A 23,223-nucleotide genomic window follows, 5' to 3' on the forward strand; every position below is an offset into this window, starting at 1 on the left:
GTTCTGAACCAACAATTGGCTAGCTCCTTAGCTTAGATGCCTTCCTTTTCAAATAAAGATAGCAAGAGAACAAATAAAAATTAATAATAGGAGTAGATTAGAAGGTTGCTTAAAATTGCATACTCTACCTGAATCAAGAAAGAAAAAAAATTGGGTTCAGTGTCACTTTAAAATCAAACTCTCTAACAGATTAGATCAGTGATTGTTAACCTTTTTTTTTTTTGCCGTGGCACACGTTTTTACATTAAAAAATCCTGTGGCACACCACCATACCAAAAGTTTAAAAAAATCACACATTGTAGCCTAATACAGCATATATATATATACACATACACACAAACACACACATACTGTATGTATTGTGCTGTTATTCCATGCCTCCTACAAACTACCCCTGCACTGGGAGTAAAAAACAAGCAAAGTTTAAAAAATATGTCACACTGTTGTCAGTCTGCCGTGGCACACCTGAGGATCTCTCACGGCACACTAGTGTTGAAAAACACTGGATTAGATCATGTAATGTTTAGGGTTGTGTGGCTCTTTAACCCTCAGCAATGAAATACATATATTTTGAGGACAACAGAAAATTATTCTATAATCACTGAGGAGTTATATTTGTTAATGAGTTATGTTTTATAACTTTTATATGGTCATGTTAATTTGGTAAGTTTGTGTCAGTTTTTGTACATGGGTTAGTAAAGCTACTGGGGTACCACCACAAAAAAAAATAAAAAAAAATAAAATAAAAAAAAATAAACCCAACAAACAATTAACCCTGTAGTTTATCAACAGTACTGGTACAATGTAATTAAATCAACACATCATTTTACAAGCAGTGCATATATAACTCCTCTCCCAAGTTCTATTAAAGTGTAGTCTGGATCACAAATGCTGTTTACACTGCTCTCTGTTATACATGATCTAGGAAAACGATAATGCAGAGAGCCAATAACAACAAATTACTTCCCATCTATCAAGAGGACAATGCTGTACATACATCATTCCCCTACTTGTTATTTAGAGCCACTAGAGGGGAAAAGTCCACGTGGAATGCCCAGACCTAAAGACAGACAGCATGATCCGCAAATCACAGTCCTGAATATTGTTCCAGCCCTCAGCCCTTCTCCTCCAATGAAATTTGCAAAGCCTGTTGCTTCAATGTACAGTAAGAGTGAGACAATAAATTTAGCTAAGTTAAATAGTCCATTCTGTCTCTAAGGAACCTCCAGCAATGAGTTACTATTTACCCCTGTAAAGATTCTTCCATGTCTCCCAGGGAAGAGGCTAACATCAATAAACTGGTGACGTGGTGATGTGTATATAGTAGCTTTGATAGAGGTTCCCTGTGTTACACAACTGTACAAGCTCCCCGGACCAGTAACTCAGTTGGTAAGTTAGAGCTGTTCTACAGACTTGATACTCTGTAAAACAGTAATGAAAGTAATGCTAAATGGTGTAAAATATATGAAAATAATATGTATAATGAATGTGATGTTATAGGAAACCCATTAATATGTTACATTACTACTAAATATGTTGATTTGTAGTGTTTTGTCTGAATAATATTGAGTAAGTAAATGCATTCTGCTAACCTATGTTTACTTGCATTGTAATAGTATACGCTAATAAATACCGTTTATTTATGGGATGATCAGTAGCAGATACAGTTATAATTGCGAGCATCTGACTCTGGTATCTGAGGTGTGTCTGCCTTGCAGGCGATAGGTCACTTACACCAGTGAGCTTTGTCACGTACATGATGGGAGCAGTTTATGGTTTATATATCTGAGAGTTAACTTAACTGCTGACGTCATGATCAATATTCTCATTTACTGATAAGGAATTCTATGGAAAGTATAGCTTTGTATAACAATCTACACCCCAAGAACATCTGCTGACACCCTTAGGCACTCTGTATGCCTTTTGATGTTATAATGTCTCTAAAAGGCACACATTTGTATGTATGTTATATAATATATATATACACACACGCTGTTTATAATAAGATGCATAAGAAATAAACTGTCTTTTATCAATATGTATATGTTAATATGTAGCATGAAAACAAATTATTTTCATTTTAAAAATTGCTGTGCATTGAAACGTGTGATGGATGATTTAAAGGGAGATGCAACTCAAAAGGAAACATGATTCAGATGAAAGATAAAATTTTAAGAAACTTTTAGTTCAGTCTGTTATCACATTTATTTTGTTCTCTTGGCATCCTTTGTTGAAAAGCATACGTACATATTATCAGCAGTAGTAATGCAGCTTTGGGAGCTAACTGGTAATTGTTGGCTACAGACATATGTCCTTTGTCATTGGCTCACCACGTGTGTTTCGTTAGCTCCCAGTAGTGTATTGAGCCCTGGAGCAGACTAAAACTTTGTGTGGTTACAGTGTGGTTGCAGTGGTTAAACACATAGGTATGTACAAGCAATAGTCCAATAATGCAATGCTCTAAATAATACAATGTTTAAGAGTCTTACATATTCGAGCATTTTCTTTTTGTACTTGTCCCTTTAACCATAATTTATATACAGTAAAAAATGAACTATTTGAAATAATAAATGTAAAGGGCATAATTTACATGTAAAACCATACTGCAGGGAAACAAATCATTTATTCCTAAAAACTATGTACTGCATAATAAACTAAAGGGTTATGAAACCAAAAATGTTTCTTTCATGATTTAGAAATAGCAAATTGTTTTGAACAACTTTACAAATGACTTCTAGTAATAAACGTTATCCAACCATAAAACAGTTTATGTTTCTTTCCTTATTGAGATAGACTACCTCATTTTAACCCCTTAATGACCGAGGACGTACGCCATACGTCCTCAGAAAAAATGCAGTTAACGCCTGAGGACGTATGGCGTACGTCCTCGGTTTGGAAAGCAGCTGGAAGCGATCCTCATCGCTTCCAGCTGCTTTCCGGTTATTGCAGGATGCCTCAATATCGAGGCATCCTGCAATAACAATTTGTACCCCTCCGGTGCAGAGAGAGCCACTCTGTGGCCCTCTCTACACCGGACATCGATGGCCGCAATCGTTGGTGGGTGGGAGCTGCAGTGGGAGGCGGGTGGGCGGCCATCGATGGCTTCAGAGACACAGAGGGGGGCGGGATCGGGGGCGGGAGAGTCAGGGCACGCGTGCACGGGGAATCGGCGGGCGGGCACGTGCACGGGAGGGAGCGGGTGGGAACCGCTTACACTACAGAAATAATCCTGTAATAAGTGGGAGGAAGAGGGGGAATAAATGCCCCCAAAAAGTAATCTAAGGGATCTGGGAGGGGGTGGGGGTAGGGGTTGGTCGTGGGGAAGCTACACTACAGAAAAATGTAAAAAAAAAAAAAAAGAGAAAAAAATATTGTTAACTGGGTACTGGCAGACAGCTGCCAGTACCCAAGATGGCCCCCAATAAGGCAGGGGGTGGGTTAGAGAGCTGTTTTGGGGGGGGGGGCAGGGAGGTTGGGGGCTAAGGGGGGATCTTACAAAGTAGCATATGTAAATATGCTAAAGATGTATTTTTTTTTTTAAAACTTTTATTTTAGTACTGGCAGACTTTCTGCCAGTACTTAAGATGGTGGGGACAATTGTGGGGTGGGGGAGGGAAGGGAGCTGTTTGGGAGATATCAGGGGGTCTGATGTGTCAGGTGGGAGGCTGATCTCTACACTAAAGCTAAAATTAACCCTGCAAGCTCCCTACAAACTACCTAATTAACTCCTTGACTGCTAGCCATAATACATGTGTGATGCGCAGCAGCACTTAGCGGCCTTCTAATTACCAAAAAGCAACGCCAAAGTCATATATGTCTGCTATTTCTGAACAAAGGGGATCCCAGAGAAGCATTTACAACTATTTGTGCCATAATTGCACATGCTGTTTGTAAATAATTTCAGTGAGAAACCTAAAATTGTGAAAAATTTAGCGTTTTTTTTAATTTGATTGCATTTGGCGGTGAAATAGTGGCATGAAATATACCAAAATGGGCCTACATCAATACTTGGGGTTGTCTACTACACTACACTGAAGTTAAAATTAACCCTAGAAGCTCCCTACATGCTCCCTAATTAACCCCTTCACTGCTGGGCATAATACACGTGTGGTGCGCAGTCGCATTTAGCAGCCTTCTAATTAGTAAAAAGCAAAACCAAAGCCATATATGTCTGCTATTTATGAACAAAGGGGATCCCAGAGAAGCATTTACAACCATGTATGCTATAATTGCATACGTTTTTTGTAAATAATTTCAGTGAGAAACCTAAAGTTTATGAAAACAATTGTGAAAAAGTGAACAATTTTTTTTATTTGATCGCATTTGGCGGTGAAATGGTGGCATGAAATATACCAAAATGGGCCTAGATCAATACTTTGGGATGTCTTCTAAAAAAATATATATATACATGTCAATGGATATTCAGGGATTCCTGAAAGATATCAGTGTTCTAATGTAAGATAGCGCTAATTTTGAAAAAAAAGTGGTTTGGAAATAGCAAAGTGCTACTTGTATTTATGGCCCTATAACTTGCAAAAAAAGCAAAGAATATGTAAACATTGGGTATTTCTAAACTCAGGACAAAATTTAGAAACTATTTAGCATGGTTTTTGTTTGGTGGTTGTAGATGTATAACAGATTTTGGGGGTCAAAGTTAGAAAAAGTGTGTTTTTTTCCATTTTTTCCTCATATTTTATAAATTTTTTATAGTAAATTATAAGATATGATGAAAATAATGGTATATTTTGAAAGTCCATTTAATGGCGAGAAAAACGGTATATAATATGTGTGGGTACAGTAAATGAGTAAGGGGAAAATTACAGCTAAACACAAACACCCCAGAAATGTAAAAATAGCCTTGGTCCCAAACGGACAGAAAATGGAAAAGTGCTGTGGTCATTAAGGGGTTAAACAACTTTACATCTGTTATCAGTTCTGCTTGATTGCCTTGGTATCTTTTGTTAAAAAAGCAGCAATGGACTAGTGGGAGCTAGCTGAACACAATAGATGAGCCATTGACAAGAGGTATATATCTGCAGCCACCAATCATCAGCTAGTCAGTAGTACATTGCTTCTCCCGAGCCTACCTAGGTATGGTTTTCAAAAAAGATACCAAGAGAACAAAGCAAATTTGATAATAGAAGTTCATTGGAAGTTGTTTTAAATTGCATGTTCTATTTGAATCATCTCAGTTTCATTTCAACTTTACCGTCCCTTTAACCTGAAAGTTGTTTTTGTTTTTATTTTTGCAAGCTTGAGAACTCTGTTGCTTTTTGTTTGAGTTGGTTGATGTTTCAGCATGAATGGTATAAATAGCACTGTCATGTCAAGGTACTGGTAAAGAAGACGTCATATATATATATGAATATGGTATATGTAAAGATCCGTAACAAGGACATTTCTGATGTACCGCTTGTGGCTGACACTACTATGATTTTTTTCTGGACCTTACTAGTGTTTAGAGCACTTAAAAGGATATTTAACCCATTTTTTTTCTTTCTTTCATGATTCAGATAGAGCATGCAATTTTAAGCAACTTTCTAATTTACTCCTATTATCAATTTGTCTTTGTTCACTTGCTATCTTTATTTGAAAACCAGGAATGTAAAGCTTAGAAGCCGGTTCATTTTTGGTTTAGCACCTGGGTAGCGCTTGTTGATTGATGGATACATGTACCCACCAATCAGCAAACTCTATCCAGGGTGCTGAACCAAAATTTGTCTGGCTCCTTAGCTTAGATTCCTGCTTTTTCAAATAAAGATAGAAAGAAAACAAAGAAAAATTGATAATAGGAGTAAATTAGAAAGTTGTTTAAAATGTATGCTCTATCTAAATCATGCAAGAAAAAAATTGGGGTTAGTGTCCCTTTAAGCTGGCTGTGGTGAGTGCATATGAATGCGTGAGTCAGAACAAGAGTATATGCTATATACATGCTGTAACACTGTGTATTCTGCACACATGATCAAGTCTGTGTTACTTCAGGCCATATACCTAATTTACTGTGTGGAGAATAATCAAGCAGCACAAAACAGGCCCCAGGTCTATTTAGGATCTAGCATCACTCCTTTTACAAGCTTTATGTGGGGGCTAATGCATTGCCCAGTCATTGTGCAATGACTTTTAGCTGATTTGCATTCTGAATCTGTGTACAGATGCTGCACCCCAGTCCGACCCTATGCTACTGAATATTACAGAATCTAATTTCAAAGAATGTATCCTCAGACAGAAAGAAGCATATACCATAAAAAATGCATGTACTATCCTCATGTACTATAAATGTTATAACTGGAGGTTTGTTTACAGAACTCAGGTATGTCCTAAAGGTAAATACAAAACTATCAGCAGTTTGCTGAATGCAGACTAGATTATAGCATGATTGTGGGATTTCTTATAATCCATAGTGAGAATATGGCCCTGTGGTAAAATGTTTTACATAGGCTGTTCAGCATCACATCAGGGACGCAAGTGAAAACGGCATTTAAAGGACCAGTAAATACAGTAGATTTGCATAATCAACAAATTAAGGATAAAAAAACAAGCAATAGCACTTAGTCTGAACTTCAAATGAGTGGTAGATTTTTTTTCTGAAAAATTTAAAAGTTATGTCTATTTCCACTCCCACTGCATCACGTGACATCCATCAGCCAATCACAAATGCATATACTTATATTCTTGCACATGCTCAGTACAAACTGTTGACTCAAAAAGTATAAATATAAAAAGAATGTGCGTATTTTGTTAATGGAAGTAAATTGGAAAGTTGTTTAAAATTGCATGCTTAATCTGAATCATGAAAGTTTAATTTTGACTTGAGTGTCCCTTCAATGAATGATTCAGCAAAAATATGTAAGTATTTTGTATACAATGTATACAATTCTTTATATTTGGCATATGCACAAGTAAATCAGTGTGACAGACACTACATACAATGCTATAACAAAAAACGATTTCATGTGTATAGACAAAATCAGAGATGATGAATTTAAGGCAAACATATCACAGAAGCTTGTTGTAAGGATTGGCTCCAGCCTCCTTAATTTCTGATACCTGGGATTTTGTGGCTCCGTAGGAAACTATTGGAACCAGATTTTGAATATATGTCCTTTGCATGAGCGTCTGCAATTTATGCATTTTATTTCAACCCCACACAAATTCTCCAGATCTTTTATGTTTCCTACAATAACAATGTCTACAATGTGCCTCATGTTTGATTCATATTTTTAAGCTCATATTTGAGAGACCATCTTTACAGCTTTATTGCATGTTTTTTGTTCTGTTGGACAATCGGACTAAAAGGGATATGATAATCAAAATTAAAGTTTCCTGATTTAGATAGAGCATGTCATTTTATATGTCCTCAGCAGCAGCACTAGGAGCTAGCTGGTGATTGGAGTTTACATGCATATGTCTCTTATCATTGGCTCACAGATGTGTTCAGTTAGTTCCCAGTAGTGCATTACTGCCCTGGAGCTGACTTTAAAGGGACAGTAAAGTCAAAATTAAACTTGTATGATTCAGATAGGGCCTGCAATTTTGAACAACTTTCCAATTTACTTTTATCATCAAATTTGCTTTGTTCCCTTGGAGGTATTTTTGAAAAGCTAAACCTAGGTAGGCTCAAACTGATTTCTAAACCGTTTAAAACCACCTCCTAGCTCAGAGCATTTTGAAAACTTTTCACAGTTAGACAGTACTAGTTCATGTGTGTCATATAGATAACATTCTGCTCACTTCTGTGGAGTTATTTAGGAGTCTGCATTGATTGGCAAAACTGCATGTCTGTCAAAAGCAGTCTGCTGAGGCTTAGATACAAGGTAATCACAGAGGTAATATGTGTATTAATATAACAGTGTTGGTTATGCAAAACTGGGGAATGAGTAATAAAGAGATTATCTTTTTAAACAATAAAAATTCTGGAGTAGACTGTGCCTTTAACTATGTATTTAATCCCTTTGCAAGCCATAGTGCAATAAAAATGCTATAAATATTAGATCATTTTCTTTTTTGTACATTTGCTTTCTCTACATTAAAGACAGGGGCAGACTAACCAGTTGGGCAAATAGGACCTGGACCGAGGGGCCCAGCATGTAAAGGGGCCACAAATGGCATCTCCATGGCTCATGAGGTGCTGCTTAAGCTGGGGTTGATAGCTGCCCTAACAATAACTAATCAGTTAAGTGTGAGTTTAGTGGGGGCCCTGGCCCCAGAGTGGGGGTCTTGTGCCTAGATGTGGGGTTTGTTGCTCAGGGGCCTAGAGTGTGTGGGGGTCCTTATGGGGGTCTGTCGCTGTGAGGGCCATAGAGTGTGGGGTCTGGCCCTGAATGTTTGGGCCCTCTCGCTGGCCATTCATGTTGGAGGTCCTAGCCATGGAGGTTGGAGGGCCTGGTGGGGGCACTGCAGGGAGGTTACCATGTTCATGTGCATACATTTGAATATATTTAAGTCAGTGTGAGACATTGGGGGCCCTTCAATAATTTTGACCGAGGCCCTGATTGGTCTCAGTCCACCCTTGATTAAAGGGACAGTCTACACCTTAGTCATCTTAAAGTCTTACCTTAGATTAAGCTGCAAATAGCCTTCTGCACCCATTCTTTATCATGCAGCAGTGACAGAAAAACAGTTATTTTAAAAAAACTATTGTTTCTGGTCACTTTCAAATGCCTGCCAAGCTCTACCCACTGATGACATCATGATCTGGGCTGCATTAAAGGCTTAACTAGTTACAAAAGACTCACTAATTGGTTTCGACAGACTCTCAGTGCTATTCAGCAGAGTGCATAGATGCAGCCCTTGATCATGATGTCATCAGTGGGCGGAGCTTGGCAGTCATTTCAAAGTGACCAGAAACAATAGTCATTTAAAAAAATGTTTTTACTGTTGCCTGATATAGCTATTTGCAGCTTAATCTAAAGTAAGACTTTTAGATGACTAAGGTGTAGAATGTCCCTTTAATGTTTAATATATGACTCCCTTGATGAAGTCCCACTTTACCAGAATTTGAATACAGTGTATCCTTTAATTAGTACAGTACCTACTTTAAAGTGATATTCCAGACAGAATTTGAATGCATGTGGATGCATTTCAGTTTTGAATAGAAGCATTTTTGTAATATACAAGTATTAGCAAACATGCTTCTAATAAAATCTATAGCGGTTTCAAAAGTGTATTAAAGTATGCACCGTGCACCAGCATTTTAAGCACAGCACTTGCTCAGAGAGTCTCTAAGGGGCTTGTGCCATCTGGTAATAACTCAGTTTGTTAATTACTGACATCATACAAGCCCCATTGGTGCTCTGAGCAGCTGCAGTATATAAAATGCTGGTGCACTGAGAATATCTAGCTATGCTTCACATGCACATGCAGAGTAAAATGCTAACACTAAAACAATGTCTCATAACCTATAGGCATATTACAAAAGAGGGCACAAAGACAAACCGAGCTATGACAATCTCAGCTGTGTGAGACCTGATCTTTTGTATCCTGCTAAAAACAGACCATATTGCATATATATTGTATTACTGGAGACGTAACTGTTGGGAGTTATGTAGCAATGATCTTGCAGGACAGAATATTCTACATTCTTTGTTTATAGGGGGGTTGGTGCATGCCAGCTATAAAAACACAAATGTGTAAAGTCTAAATAAGAGTTTCCTTACTGTTATCTGCACTCCAGATCACTGCAACCTTAGTTTGACACAAATGTTTGTCCTACACCAATTTAAAAGCATGTTTTAAAGGGACATGAATGTGAAAAAAGAAAATGATCTAATGTGACTTACATCATTTTATAATTGCAATATTGCTTGCATATAACTAGGTGTTTAATCCTTGCACTAAGGTTAAAGTGCAGCAATGCATTACTGGGACCTAGCTGAACACATCTGGTGAGCCAATGACACAAGTACATAACTACCTATCACCAGCTAGCTCCCAGTAGTGCATTGCTGCCCCTGTGCCTTCCCATGTATGCTTTAAAAAAAATACAAAGAGAACAATGCAAATGTAATGATTAATAATTACACTGAATATATTTAAATTTACACCATATAGTCAGCCTTGTTCTAGAATGTGTAACTAATGTTTCTGTAAAGAAAACCTCATTGTGGTTTATAAAAGTCATCTTTCCCACAATGAGGATTTTTCTGGGTAGTTGTCGCTGCATTGATGAATTTTGAATGCTGCTTTATGATTGTTTACGGAGTGTTTCTGTTGTGTGCATGACTAAGGTAAATATATTTACTACCAAGGAGGTCAACAGATGTGTTTGCTGATGTTTGTATGCAGAATCTGCTGTATTGCTTTACTGATTTGGGCAATGGTAAACTTTTGAGTGCATCTCTAAAATAACTGCACATTTATACATATTTGCATATAAATCGACCCCATAGTATTGTCACAATTTAATCTTATACAAGATCTAAACTGACACTTCATGTTTTTCTAAATTTATTTATTGCACCCAAAAAGAGGATTCCAAACATAACACATTCATAACAATACAGCTAGCACAAAGGTCATTAAATTGCCTTGTACATAGATGTGGAACTTATTCAGACGGAACATGCAATGTTAGATAACTTTTTAATTTACTTCTGATATCATAGAAACATAACTTTTGACGGCAGATAAGAACTATAGACCCAACAAGTCTGCCCAATGTTTCCTAAAAGTATAAACTTACTTAGGTCATAGGACAGCTTTATGCTTATACCAGACATTCTTAACCCCTTAATAACCATAACGTCGTTATGCCCTTAAGGACCAGCGACATACCCTGTACGTCGCTGCAATCTTGGGTTTCTCTCTGCTGTGAACTCACTCAAAATAGCAAGATCATGCTATTTCTGCATGCCCCACAAGTGGGGCATGCAGAAATAGATTTGCAGAGTTACCGATGCAGAGAGGGTGGGACCGCTCGGTCACGCTACACGGAATAAAAAAATATATATATATAACTGCGTCATTGAGAGGGAAGGAGGGAGTAGGGGCAATGAGGGGGATGGGATCCGTTAACGGAAAGGGATCTGGGAGGGGGAGGGTATTGAGGGGGGCAGCTACACTACAGAAAAAAATGGGTCTTGTAATTTTTTTTTAAATTAGCCAAATTTGCAGCAAATTGGGTACTGACAGACAGCTGCCAGTACCTAAAAAGGCGGCAAATAGGCAGGGGGAGGATGGTTAGAGAGCTTTTTTTGGGGGATCAGAAGGGTTGGGGGGTTAGGGGGGAACCTACACTGCAGCAAATATATATATATATATATATTTCTTTTTTTAAAAAACGCTTTTATTTTCATACTGGGCTGGCATTTGGTATAAGGCAATCGCCTTAGGGGAGCGCAATTTAGAGCAGCCCGATTTTTTATTTTTACTTTTTATGTCCCTTATTTTTATTTGGCTCAGGCTCAGCCAATTTCCATTAACTTCTAATGCAAGTTGGGTAATAGTGCACGCAGCGCTTGGCACCCTCCTTACAGTCCTGCCCAACCAATACCGCCCGGCACACCAACCCAGACCAACCCACGCAGGCGCGTGTAAACTCCCGGATACTCAGGGCCAGTGCGGGATTAAGGAACTCTGGGAGCCAGCGCGGGTGGGGGGACAATAAACTTTTAGCGGTGAGTCCCGGTGTGACTATGGGGCCACACACACGGCTGTGCCTGATCCTCCTGTCCCTGTACACGAGGATTTTTACAATGATTTTTGCAATGATTGCAAAAGTAAATAATTTCAGTGAGAAACCAAAAATTGTGAAAAAGTTTATGTTTTTTTTTATTTGATCGCATTGGCGGTGAAATTATGGTATGAAATATACCAAAATGGGCCTAGATCAATGCGTTGGGTTGTCTACTAAAAAAAAAAAATATAGTTTTGAAAGGTAAATATAAAAAAGGCTCTATTTCTGTTTAAATGTAGTGATGGCAAAAATGCTTAAAGGGACTGTCAACACCAGAATTTTTGTTGTTTTAAAAGATAGATAATCCCTTTATTACCCATTCCCCAGTTTTGCATAACCAACACAGTTATAATTATACACATTTTACCTCTGTAATTACCTTGTATCTAAGCCTCAGCAGACTGCCCCTTATTTCAGTTCTTTTGACAGACTTGCATTTTAGCCAATCAGAGCTGTCTCCATGGTAAATTCACGTGCATGAGCTCAATGTTATCTATGTGAAACACGTGAACTAATGTCCTCTAGTGGGGAAAAACTATCAAAATGCATTTAGATTAGAGGCGGCCTTCAAGGTCTAAGAAATTAGCATATAAACCTCCTAGGTTTAGCTTTCAACTAAGAATACCAAGAGAACAAAGCAAAATTGGTGATAAAAATAAAATGGAAAGTTGTTTAAAATGACATGCTCTATTTTAATCATGAAAGTTTTTTTGGACTTGACTGTCCCTTTAAAATGCTCTGGTCTTTTGGGGAAGTTTTTGTCTGAAATGCCCGATCCTTAAGGTGTTAAAACCCCCCCAGTATTTGTCATTACTACCTCTTGTGGAAGTTTATTCCATGAATCAATCTCCCTTTCTGTAAAGAAGTGCTTCCGTAAATTACTTCTGAATATACTATACTCAGGGCTCGACAAACCCAGGAGCCTGGGAGCCACTTGCTCCTAGAATTTTACTCCTGGCTCTAAAAATGTGGGGTTATTCTCCATATATCTATATACAAATACCACTGTCTGGCTCCTAAAAAGTATGTCAAATTCTTTTGGGCTCCTAAATTTTAAACAGATTTGTCAACCCCTGCTTCTTCAGCTTGAGATCATGACCACTTGTTCTTGAATTTTTATATGAAAAATACAGCCTCCGCTTTACTAAACTCCTTAATATATTTGAAAGTTACTATCATATCACCTCTTTCCCTTCTCTCCTCCAACCTATACATATTTAGATTATTGAGGTTTATTTTTTAGACCATGTACCATTGTAGTAGTCCATCTTAGCATGGATTCCATTTTATTTATATCTTTCTGGAGATATGGCCCTCAAACTGCACACAATAATCAAGACGAGGCCTAGCTAGTGATCTGTAAAGTGTCATAAGAACATTACTATTTCTGCTGCAAATATCTCTACCTATTCAACTAAGCATTCTACTTCCCTTATTCGCTGCAATACTACATTGTCTACTAATTTTTAAATCATCTGAAATAATAATTCCCATGTCCCGTTCTGCATTTGTAATAGTCAGTAAAGTGTCATTGAGTCTGTCATTAACGTTTGGATTTTTCTTTTCTAAATGCATAATTTGCACTTTGCAGTGTTAAACTTTAGATCCCATGCATTTGTCCAATTCCCCAATTTTTGTATATCACTTCTCATTTTGTAACCCCCCCCCTCCTGAACAACTACTCTATTACAAATTGTTGTATCATCTGCAAACAGACATACTTTCCCCTGAAGCCCTTTACTGATATAATTGATAAATATGTTAAACAAAACGGGCCCCATAACTGATCCCTGAGGAACACCACTAGTAACAGCCCCCTCTGCTGAATGTACTTAATTTACTAAGATACTCTGTTTTGTATCCTTAAAGGGACAGCTTACTCAGACATTTTCTCCCCTTTAATTTGTTCCCAATGATCCACTTTACCTACTGGAGTGTATTAAATTGTTTACAAGAATTTCCTTTACCCTCATATTGGCATTTGAAATAGTTGATTTAGCCTGTGATATCCCCATCTATTCTGAAAGATTCTGGCCTTAGGTCCAAGCTATAGATAAGATGTGTTAATATAACCAGCAGAAGAAATTACACTTCCAGTGGTGTATAGAAGAGATAAGGTAATAAAATGTTAATTTTCCATTGTTCTCTCCAAGTATTGGTCTTTGGTTTTCGGACAGATATAAAATATAAGCAGGTATATATACACAATGTGATAAAGTAATGAGATCTAATTATACTTAAAAACACAAAATCAGCTATTTCATATACACCAATAAACCTTAAAAACAAATTGTCATACATTTTATACTCTGCAGTTGGTAAAAAAAGTAATTGGAAACACATTAAGGCAAAAAATATTTTACAGTATACTGTCCCTTTAATCCAGCATTCTTCCCAGTTCACAATTTTTGAGTCTAGTGATGGCGAACCTTTGCACTCCAGATATTTCAGAACTCCATTTCCCATGATACTCAACTGGACTTCAGAGTGTCTAAGCATCATGGGAAATGGAGTTCTGAAACATCTGGAGTGCCAAGGTTCGCCATCACTGGTCTAGACCAAGGAGATACAGTTTGTGAATTGGTTTGTTGTGTGGGATGGTGTGAAATGCTTTGCTGAAATCGAGATATGCTATATCAACTGCTCCACCCTGGTCTAATACTTTTGTTTCATAATCAGTCAATTAGTCAATTAAGTCAATTAGATTAGTCTGACATGATCTCCCTAAATTAAAACCATGCTTTCTTTTAAGAACCTTTCCATTAAAGGGACATGAAACTAAACAATTTTCTTTCATGATTTAGGTAGAACATACAATTTTAAACAACTTTACTATTTACTTCTATTATCAAATGTGCTTCATTCTCTTGCTATCATTAGTTGAAGGAGCAGCAATGCGCTACTGGTTTCTAACTGAACACGTCTGAGCCAATGACAATCGGTGTGTGTATATATATATATATATATATATATATATATATATATATATGCCTCCACCAATCATCAGCTAGAACCTAGGTTCGTTGCTGCTCCTGAGCTAACCTAGATAAACCTTTGAGCACAGGATAACAAGAGAATGAAGCTAATTAAATAATAGAAGTAAATTGGAAAGTTGTTTAAAATGGTATGCTCTGTCTAAATCTTGAATGTCTAATAATGACTTTACTGTCCCTTTTATGGTCCTTTAATTTCCCTACTACTGAAGTTAAACTAACTGGCCTGTAGTTACCAGATTCTTCCCTACTGCCCTACGGAATGAAGCAAATTTGTGTCATTCTCTTGACATTTTAGGTTAGGCACAGGAGCAGCAATGCACTACTAAGAGTTGTCATTGTTTATTTATAAAGCACTAACATATTATACAGTGCTGTAGGGTACAATAATCACAATACATTTACATGAATCATAAATTGGTATCTAGCTCTCTTAAATCTAAGTGAGAGATGAGAAAATTTGAAAAAAAAGTGGTTTCACATGGATTAGATAAGAATAGCTTTATTCATTTTATTTTATATTTAGGTCTTCTTTTGTTCCATCAGAATTTTTGTTCTTAGAGAATAAGACTTTGTCATTCTTCTGTACCTTGAAAAGATAGCTTGTAACATAAATGCGCAATTCACAAGTGGAATATTATTATTTAAGCAAATTAGTAAGCAAATAAAACAGGAAAATAAAGAAAATGCCTTCATAATCAAAAGTAATTTTGGAAATTAAAGGAACTTTCACTCTAAAATTGGAATCCACATGGATGCATTTCAGTTTTAAATAGAAGCATTTTGTAATATACATATAATAAAAGCGTTAGCTGTTTCAAATGTGCATTTAAAGGGACACTGAACCCAAATTTTTTCTTTTGTGATTCAGATAGAACATGATATTTTAAGCAACTTTCTAATTTACTCCTATTATCACATTTTCTTTATTCTCTTGGTATCTTTATTTGAAATGCAAGAATGTAAGTTTAGATGCCGGCCCATTTTTGGTGAACAACCTGGGTTGTCCTTGCTGATTGGTGGATAAATTCATCTACCAATTAAAAAGTGCTGTCCAGAGTTCTTAACCAAAAAACAGCTTAGATGCATTCTTTTTAAAATAAAGATAGCAAGAGAATGAAGAAAAATTGATAATAGGAGTAAATTAGAAAGTTGCTTAAAACTACATGCTCTATCTGAATCACGAAAGAAAAAATGTGGGTTCAGTGTCCCTTTAAGTATGTGCCATGCACCAGCATTTCAAACACAGCACCTGTTTAGACATCCTAAGGTGCTTGTACCATCTGGTAATGACTCAATTTGTAAATTTCTCACATGATACAAGCCCCACTGGTGCTCTGAGCAGCTGCAGTATTTAAAATGCTGGTGCACTGATAATACCTAGCTGTGCTTCACATGCACATGCACATAACAATGTTAACACTAAAACAGTGATAGCTTTTACTAGAAGCGTTTTTTCCAATAGATGCATATTCTAAATATGTTTCCATTTAAATATGTAATTCATCTATGTGCATTTAAATTTTGACCAGAATGTCTCTTTATTTGCACTTAAACAATGTAGATACAAATCTTGGGGGCAATTAGGGAAGAATTTGAATCTCTTTAATATGGTTTATAATTTCCTCAAACTTATAGCAAAGAAAGTGTTTGTCTTAAAGGGACACTGAACCCAAATTTTTTTCTTTCGTGATTCAGATCACGAAATTTTAAGCAACTTTCTAATTTACTCCTATTATCAAATTTTCTTCATTCTCTTGGTATCTTTATTTGAAATGGAAGAATGTAAGTTTAGCTGCCGGCCCATTTTTGGTGAACAACCTGGGTTGTTCTTGATGATGGGTGGATAAATTCATCCACCAATAAAAAGTGCTGTCCAGAGTTCTGAACAAAAAAAACTTAGATGCCTTCTTTTTCAAATAAAGATAGCAAGAAAACGAAGAAAAATTGATAATAGGAGTAAATTAGAAAGTTGCTTAAAATAGCATGCTCTATCTGAATCACAAAAGAAAAAAAAAATTGGGTTCAGTGTCCCTTTAACCAGAGGAGGACTGGTAACAATTAGGGTGATAACACCAAATATAGAGGAATCAGTTCAGGTGGTGTAAATATAACCAGGTGGCACAAACTGACCAAAGTGAAAGTCTTGATAGTATATACAGATAACTGCAATTAACCCTTTAGCACAAACAATTCACAAATGATATCCCCCTGGACCTTGAGCACCAACCAAATTACAAGACGGAGTTCCTCTCTCCTCTTGTTTATTTGCTTGTAGGAACCTGACCTTCCGGTTTAATAAACACATCCAAGTGTGCGATCATAGTAAAAATTACATTAACACAAGCTGAAAACCAGTTGCCTCCCAGCGAAAATGCACATACCTTTAGTCTTGCAAAACTCCAGTTTCTTTCCTGTGTTCAATACCTGGGATGCAGTTTGGTATATCGTGCACACAAGTCGCTTCCTGTCTGAGGCAAACCATGGTTCCCCGTCCTACTGGCACTTCCGGTTCATTGCGCCAAACTTTGCAGCCCCCAGCCCAAAGCTCTGTGCCAAAAAGGTACATAAAACAGAAAGAAAAGATGAGAAGCACAGAGCGGTTGCTGGATTGTGTATTTATTGGAAAGGAAATCCAAACAGTTTACAAACGAAGTGTTGGAGGGTAAATACCCTTGGGTAAAATACAGAGACACAAAAAAGGTCTAAAGAGCTAGCAGATAATATGACTGACGCGTTTCGGCATAAGCCTTACTCATAGCCACAATAAAAAATCTTCAATCTTACTACTATTAAAAAACTCTAGCTCACATCGTGATTGGTGGCCGGGCATTCACACCCCCTTATCGAGGCGAACAATCCGATGTACAGACAACACTGACTGATTTCATTGAGAACTTGGATAACAACACTATGGGTATTGGCTTCACTTCAGAGGTGCAATTATCAAAAGTAAACTTTCTGGACATCACACTTGAAGGTGTATCAGGTCAGGGGGTAAGGACGGAGGTTTACCGCAAGCCAATTGTGGGGAATTCACTCCTCCACGCATCTAGCTGCCACCCACGAAGAGTATTTGGGGGTGTGGCCAAGAGCCAATTCATCCGCTTAAAAGGAAACTGTACTGTTTCGTCTGTGTATGAAAAACAGGCAGAGGACTTGGCTCTGAGACTTAAAGAGAGGCTATAGTCCCCAGACTATAGGTTTAGCTAGAAAAGCAGTTAAAAGAATCCCCAGAGATAAGCTACTAAGCCAAAATAGGAGCCACCGTAAAGGATTAAATAAAACTGACCCTTCTAACACTAAGGTCACCTTTATCACCCAATACTCAAGACAGTATGGTGAAATTTGCCAAAATTATAGACAAACACTTTAAACTCCTGGCAGCAGATGATGGTTTGATTGATACGGTTGACCAATGAGTTAGGTTTGCCTATAGGAGAAACAGAACAATTGGAAATATTGTAGCCCCAACCAGGATTAGGACCGAAAATCCTGCTACCTCTTCATGGCTCAGATGTGTAGGCACGTTTAGATGCCATTTTCACACCTGTGTGGCATGTGAGAAGGTGAGCGTAGGAGATTCCTTTAGCTCGTCTGTAACGGGAGAGGTCTTTAAGACCAAATACTGCTTGAATTGCAGACAAACCTACATCATATATGTCATTACTTGCAAGGAGTGTTCTCTTCAGTACGTAGGGCTTACGACTAGGGAAGCTAGAACACAAATCAAGGAACACATGTCAGACATCAGAGCAGGTACATTGTCAACACCACTAGTTAGACATTTTACTGATGTACACCACAAAAGTTTAGGGTCCTTTACGTGGACCATCATTGACAAGGTATTCCCCAAGAAAGGTCAAGCTGATAGAACACACAAATTAGGGGAGAGAGAGGCCTTCTGGATTTTCAGGTTGAGAACTAGAATTCCAGAAGGTATATTGAATTTATACTTCTAAACTAGCACATTGATCCACTAAGCATGGGGAGTAGGGGTTCTAGGTAACATGATACATGACTCTACTTTTAACTATAGAAACCACCATTTTGCTCTATCTGTTATATTAACATGGAGGGTTGCATGAGTGGTTGCCATTCATTTGGTATAATGCAACTTATGGTGTGGTGGTTGGTACTCCATATTAACTCCCTGACACTAACTTCTGGTTTCTTACTTGAGACATTTTGTTCTCAGGCTCCAGATTTATCTATGCATTTATTTATCTTTGTGTTTACTAGGAGCCGACCATCTGGTTGTCCTTATATATACACACATATATATATATATATATATATATATATACGTATCCTTTGTGTTTCCCTTTCTATCTTTTCATCTTTTGCTCTTTTCTTCTTATTTCATTTATATACCCTCATAAAAGGCTTTGACTATCTTATCTTGTTTTGAGTTTGGAGGCAACCGGTACATTTATAGTGACTGTTTCATATGTATATTGAAGCTCTACTGTACCACCAATAAGATAATGTTCACTAAATAAACTAGTTCAAGTGGGCGTGTGTTGTCTGTACATCGGATTGGTCGCCTCGATAAGGGTGTGTGAATGCCCGGCGACCAATCACGATGTGAGCTAGAGTTTTTTAATCGTAATAAGATTGAAGTTTTTTTATTGTCGCTATGAGTAAGGCTTATGCCGAAATGCGTTAGCCATAGTATCTGCTAGCTCTTTAGACCTTTTTTGTGTCTCTGTATTTTACCCGAGGGTATTTACCCTCCAACACTTCGTTTGTAAACTGTTTGGATTTCTTTTCCAATAAATACACAATCCAGTAACCGCTCTGTGCTTCTCATCTTTTCTTTCTGTTTTATGAACAATTAAGGTGAAGTCATATACTTGTTCACAGTCTAATGTTCCAGCCAAAGCTTTAATTGTGATTTTATATGAAATCAAAGGACCAGCGCATGTAGTGATTGCCCTTGTCCTGCTCCAATAACCAGCCCTCTCCCGATACTAATTAAGCAGAGAAACTGGTCAAATGAAAGATTTTTAAGTGGTTTGCTTTAAAGAGTATATATATATATATATATATATATATATATATACACACATAGTATTATACATATTACAAGTGAATAATCACTGCAATGCAAAGGATGTTCATACAAAATAAATATTTTATAAATATTTAAACTATAATTTTGATAATTAGCATTTCTTTACTGTCTCAAAACAATCAAGGGACATACCCTGTTGAAACTATTTTTGTATTTGTTGTTTTCTTATCTCCTTTGCTGTGACCAGTAAGGAACAGATATAAATTAAGTCCTATGTTGTTCAGCCAATCCCTGCATATACTGATACAGAGCAAGCGATCTGAATCTTGCAGGTTTCTCTTCAGCCTCTCTGGGAAGAGTGGAAAAACATTTATAGAGTTAAATTGCATCAAAAGTAAACAAAATATATAATGCTTTTTTTGCTGCTCATGATTTAACATTTTTGTGGGTTTTATTTTGAGTTTAATATCTCTTTAAGGAGTTGTGTATAAATAGGAACACATTTGCAGTACAAAGATAACTGTTGCTAAGATATTAATCCCTGTTTTTCTGCTATCACCTGCTTGTCTCATTAATGATAATGAATATTCTAATTAGCTTGTCTTTTATGTATGATATAATAGAATGACAATAATAACAATAATATGAACATACACAAGTGAAGCTTTCATGTATCTAAATTTACTTAGCAGAACATCTGAAAAACATCAGAATAAATCATAAATATATCCACCAAATGTTGTCATTTTATTTTAACCCTTTAAACATATAACTGGCTAAGAAATAACCAGCATTTCTATACATTATGGCTATAATTATATCTACAGTTATATCTAAGTAAAAATAGACATTTTTTTTCTAAATGGAATTTCATAAACTATTTTGAGAATATTGAGAATGGTCTGATATCAGTTTTATACTTGTCTAAAAATAATGAGTTAATATATCAGAATGTTAAGTGATATGCTATGATTGCAAAAAAAACTAACAACAACAACAACATGTATTAACTTTAATAATTGTTTAGTTAATAGGATAGATGGAACTTAGAATAAAGCAGAGGAGGGATAATGTTAATATATGAATCAGGTAGGGTTGCCACCCGTTCCTTAAAATACAGAACACTTATAAGTTACACATGCTGCAGCGTGTGCAGGGAGGAATATGAATAGTGCTGTCCAGAAACACAATACATGTTCCTCCCTGCCTACCCTGCAGCATGTGTAAATCATAAGTGTCCAGGAAAACATGGTTTAAGTGGCAACCCTAGAATCAGGGGTCAGCAATCTTGACTCCACAGATGTTTTGGAACTACATTTCCCACCATACTCAGCCAGCCTAAAGTGTTTCTAAGCATCATGGGAAATGTAGTTCCAAAACATTTGGGGTGCCACGGTTGCTGACCCCTGATATAAATATTAATGTTAATGTTCCTGTTAGACTACTATGCGATTGCGGAGTGGAATGAATTTAAAGGGACATTATACACTACAACTTTCTTTGCATACATTTTTTGTAGATGATCCATTTATATAGCCTATACAGCTTTTTTTTATAGTTTTGCTTATTTTTAATTAACTTTGCGCTGATTTTCAGACTCCAATGTTCTTCGATAACCAGATAATGTTATTTTTTATTTTCTAATACATATTTCTATATATATGTGTATATACCTATACCTGCATATCTATTTATATAGATATATAGGTATAGATATGTATTTTATATGAACAGTATGATATTCAATTGTGGCACAGTCTTATGTATATAACTGCTATGTAATGCTGAGGTTAACAGCAGTGGCCATACTCATTTAACGGCTACAGTTGTAACTATTTTGTACAGAGCGGTAACTAATGGGAAGTTAGAAACAGTGTTACTGTGTAACATTGTATTATCGGTGATAACAACAAAGTTGATACTATGATATTTATTGGATACAACTTGGTTACTGTTTATAACTGATATTGGCTACACACTTATGCACTAACAATTAAATTACAAATGCTCCACAGTATAAATAATTGAAGTGGAGTACCTTATGCCTAACGGCCTGTGACTTAGCACTATCAAATGAATAATGTGGAAATACCATTTATAAACACATAGGTACACTAGACCTTTGATACTGACACTATTTGTCTCATAATTTGTATACTACTCAGAGTCATTACCTTTGACATTTAGCAGGTCACAACATTTAAGTATCACTGTGATGCAGACATTAGGTTAATTCCACTGCAACAGATCATCTTACTGTCGTGTTTTCTTACTATACGTTGTATTAATTCAAGTGGTTGAATTGTAATCACTGGGGAACTATTTCACAAACATTTCCCAGGACTAGCTGTGCTTAATACAATAGCTATCCCATTAGTTATGAATAGACTTCACCAAAGTGAGGTAATTATTGATTGATGCATATGCTTAATTGCTGCAATTGTTTTTAAGTTCTTTTGCCACCCATTTTAATAAAATTCAATAAAGTTTGACATTTTAATTATCCTAACATGTACTTAACCTCCACCTAAGAGGGAAGAGTGCTCACTATAGTATCCTGTCCAGCTTCTTTGCTGGAATTGTATAAACTTTTTAAATTATTCTTAAAATTATATGTATGTTGTCAACCTTAAAGGGATACTAAACACAAATTGTAAACTGCATGATTACAAACCATATATTAGAATAATTTTGCAATGAAAACTTCAGCTTTATTTTTTCAAATGAGTATTTTTTTTAGGTTTATTCTTTTCACTGTTTTCCCTGTCCCCAGAACAAAAGAACCCCTGCTAACCAATCACAAGCTAATATTCATATATAGCACAAATTCTGTTTGCACATGTGCAGACTCAGTAGCCTGCACACTTGTATTCCCTTAAGCAGGTTTAGCACTGATCCAACTTGGTTACTATGGCAAAAAATGTTTTGCCTATCATGATTGTTGATGCAAAACTGATAATCAACCTTTTAAAAGTATGTGACACCATAGAATCTTAGGGAGGGAGGGAAAAGTAAACAAAAGCTCACATAAATTGCCTTAAAATATTAACCCAAACCTCCCTGGGAGATGTATTTTACAACAAAAAGTTGCAAAATAAATAATGAATGTATATAGCAATAATGTTCACTTGCAATAATGAACCATTGTTGAAATGTCAAATTAAATGGTCCTTTAAGCTAAATACAGTATATAGTGAGCTAATACAAGCCAATTTTATTACCTTAAAGGGCCATTATAGATTTTTTTTTTACATGCTTTAATACGTTAGAGCATGTCATTCTAAGACTATTGCTCCTAGACTACTGTGTGTTTAACCCTCGCAAAGGGGTTAAACCAGGGGCATATTACCACCTAGGAAAACAAGACATATGCTAGGGTAGCAGATGGAGGGGGCGACACTTTTTTACAGCATACAATGTAACAAATCCGGGCACCTTTAAATGAACCCCTGGCACCCCATTTTTGAAGTTCCAAGTGCCTCCACTACTTGCCCCCTTAAACTGCCTCCTGTTGTTACCAGCTGCACCTAAATTTAGCC

General features: G+C 36.6%; 1 protein-coding gene across 1 annotated transcript in view; it reads left to right on the top strand.

Annotated features, from left to right (window-relative positions):
- The first annotated feature begins 1,176 nt into the window (after positions 1-1,176).
- The window catches only part of TMEM45A (transmembrane protein 45A), a 71,311-nt gene continuing 49,264 nt past the window's right edge, over positions 1,177-23,223 (top strand). The window contains exon 1 of the mRNA XM_053706063.1: positions 1,177-1,389. The gene's annotated coding sequence lies outside the window, so the exon portion shown is untranslated. The remainder of the gene's footprint in view (positions 1,390-23,223) is intronic.

This window comes from Bombina bombina, chromosome 3 (assembly GCF_027579735.1).
Source record: "Bombina bombina isolate aBomBom1 chromosome 3, aBomBom1.pri, whole genome shotgun sequence".
NCBI lineage: Eukaryota > Metazoa > Chordata > Amphibia > Anura > Bombinatoridae > Bombina > Bombina bombina.